We start from the raw sequence: 3,476 nt of genomic DNA on the forward strand, positions 1-3,476 counted from the left end.
TATGTACTTTGTTTTCTTCCCTCACAACCTTTAAAAATAGGGCTTTACAAGTTTTTCAAACTATATTTGCAACACTTATAAGCCTAGATCCCGTAAGTTATTTGCTTATCAGAACCTAGACTGCAATTTACAAAAATATTTTTGCAGTTGTTTGAACTCTTGATTGACATGAGCTTGGGGTGTTGCGGGGGACCTGAATCCGCAGGTTACATTTTAAGTTTTCCATATTTATGAGAAAATGAGTGTGAGTAACGGCATGCTTTATCTTACTGTACAGAGATTACAGTGTACGTAGTGTTAGAATATGGGGCTTCCCGGGCGGTGCAGTGGTAGAGAGCCCTGCCAATGCAGGAGATGCTGAGACCCGGGTTCAGGAAGATCCCCTGGAGACGGGAATGACAGATAACTCACTCCAGAGGTCTTGCCTGGAGAGTACCGTGGACCAGGGAGCCTGCTGGGCTGCAGTGGGGGTCGCAAGGATCGGGACACAAGTAGACAGCTGAGCACACGCAGCACACGGTGTCACAGCGCTTTGCTTTCCCCTGAAGCTGCCAGTGCCCAGGACTGCACCGTGAGCTCCGTAGTGAGGGCGTGAGGTGAGCGTAAGAATGTTCATCTGGAATCAAAAGAAGGTGGAGTAGTTTCTGGAATAACCAGTTTTTTGTTTTTTGGATATTTTTTTGAGGCGTTGGGGGTGGGGCGGGGGGGAGTTTTAACCCTGAAGGGACTTTTAATATTATCTATTCTGATAAGATTAGAAAACTCGAAAGAGAAGTGCAGACCAAGCTTAGATCACATAGCATTAGATTACACTTGCTTTAGATTACACAACCGGTTTAGTTGTGAGCAACCCACAGTGGGAAAGTGCAGTGTTCAGGGGTATAATAATGAAAACCAACTTTTGTGCAGCTTCTGCTTCATTTTCCAAGGACTATAATATCCGTAGTGCAATATGCCTTACTAAGGCATAAGGGAATTCAGCTACAGACCACATAATGAAAGGAAAATATTCAGAAAACAGTACAGCAGGTTTAGTTTTACAAATAACTCTTTTCCTTCAAAATCGTTCAGCCTACACTAGATTATTCGCCATTCCCTGAACTTGCATTGTGTTTGTTTTCTGTTTCCTACACCTCAGCCCCTTCAAGTCTTACTTCTCTGCCTAATTCATTTTTTATCTTAAAGATTACCTGAATCTCAGGAGGAGGAGATGCTCTCATAAGAACACAGCAAACTACCACGCTTACAGCAGTTACTGCACTTACTACCTTACAAGCATGTTGAACACCGTTTCATCATTCTAATATCCCTAAAAGTGGGATGTTTTGGGGGCTTTTATTTGGTACCCACTATGTAATACTTAGTACATTGCCTTAGACATAATCAGTAATTCATTATATATTGAGTTTATGAAATTAAGTATGGTTTGCAAAATGATTTAACTTAAAGCAACAAGTAAAGATTTAATTTTTTATGGCAGAAGATAAAAAAGCAACATACAACAGTTTTGATGTCCAATAATTGAGGCGCTCATTTCAGTTGATAAAAGAGACCATTGAAAAATGGGTGAAATACAGTATAATGCAGTTAACAAGAATAAAAATATTGATGGCTAATGGAGCATGAAAAGTACTGGACATCACTAGTTATAAAAAGTACAAGTAAAAACTATGAGATGCTGATTATCACCTCTTGCATTATCAGTAGTTAAAAACAACTGCCAGTATTGACAACATTCTGGGGAAATAAGTCCTATCATACTCTTGGTGAATGGAATATGAATTAGTACTACGTATTTAAGGGACATTTTGGCAATCTATCAAAAGCCTTGAAATTATAAATTTTCATTTGTTTATTTTGTTTATTCACCTATATAGTGCCTACTGTGTCCTTAGCATTGGAATAAAGCGTAAGGTCCCTGTTCTGGAACTTTCTAATTGGGAGGTAGATTGTCAGGTATGAATTTAAATAGTTCTTGAAATTTTGATTTTTTTAAATAATAGATACTTGATACCAAATACTAGATTTACCTCTTTTTTTTTTTTTTCCTTTTTGGTCATGCCACTCAGCTTGTGGGATCTAAGTTCCCTGATTAGGGATTGAAACTGGGCTCTCAGCAATGAGAGGGCCACGTCCTAACCACTGGCCCGTCAGAGAATTCCCTTTGTTTTCTTGTATGATATTGATGAAGGAACGATAAAGCAGGTATGTATATGAGTATGTTTAGAATCTTGAGTTAGAGGAATCCTTATAAATCAGCTCCCATGGTTCCCTGTATGTTCTCATATGAAGCAGATATACCTGAAGCTCATTGGTTATTTACAGTGACGCCCTACCCATTTTGAGCTGGATCTATTCTTTACAGAACTCTTCGCTACTGCCTTCCTCCCTGCCTCTTAAAACTGTCTCTTCCCAGTTCTACTATGTACGAAGCCTATCTTTTCCCCCTTTCCACCTCAGTTCTCCCAAGTCCTCTGATTTAATCATGGCAAATCCATTCTTTTTGATTCTTTAATTACTAATTCCTCTCTAACAACCCACTTCTAGTCTGTCAGCAAATCTTGGCAACTTTACCAAAAACATGTTCAGAATTCAGCCATTTTTCATCTCTTCTCTGACACTAGCCAAGGCCACCATGATCTTCCTTGTGAAATATAATAGCCAGCTAATTGGCTTCCCTTTATCTGCTCTGTAGCCAAAACCCCCAAGTTAAAAGTCCTAAGTGATCTAAAGTCCCCATTACTACAGCTTGCCACCCACATCCGTGTTCATCTGTGTTATTCACACACTCGGCTTGCTTCCATCCCAAGGCTTTCTGCTTACCATATCCTCCACCTGGAAGCGTCCCCCAGACAACCACATTTCTCACTAACATCCTTCAGTTCCTGCTCAACTTCATGAAGGAAGTGTTCCCCTGAGCTCCCTCTAAAATGACACCTCCTCACCACTATCTTTCCCCCTGCTTAATTTTTCTCCATTGTGTGTTGTATATAGTACCATGTGTCCATTTTTCCATGTATACCATAGGTAGTAGTTGCCATAGCTAACCCCATGAACATTAGAACATAAGCCTACTGAGGGCAGTCTTAAGTTTTATAAGCAGTACCTGCTGTATAGTACATGCTTTTAAATATGTGTTGAAGTAATTAAAAATAAATAGATATGTGTTGAAAGATAGCTCAATATTGTAAACCTCTAATAATTCTAGCTCCTTTCTCTGGATATCCACCACATGTCAATGTCTTTCTTAAATGATCTTAAATCTTTCTTAAACATCATGATCATTGCCCTGGGCCATGCACAATGCAGTAGAACTGCCCCCTCTGAATCTAGGTATTCTGCTTATGTTCATGGAGCGTGTCCTGGCAGTCACTTGGGGTGGGGTGGGCATGAGGGATACTACCATTACCATGTGCAGTCCTTTGTGAAAGAATATGGGTGTTCTTTGCAAAAAAACAAAAAGCCTGCAAAGAAGT

The sequence above is a fragment of the Dama dama genome, chromosome 12 (genome assembly GCF_033118175.1).
Source record: "Dama dama isolate Ldn47 chromosome 12, ASM3311817v1, whole genome shotgun sequence".
NCBI classification, from domain to species: Eukaryota; Metazoa; Chordata; class Mammalia; order Artiodactyla; family Cervidae; genus Dama; species Dama dama.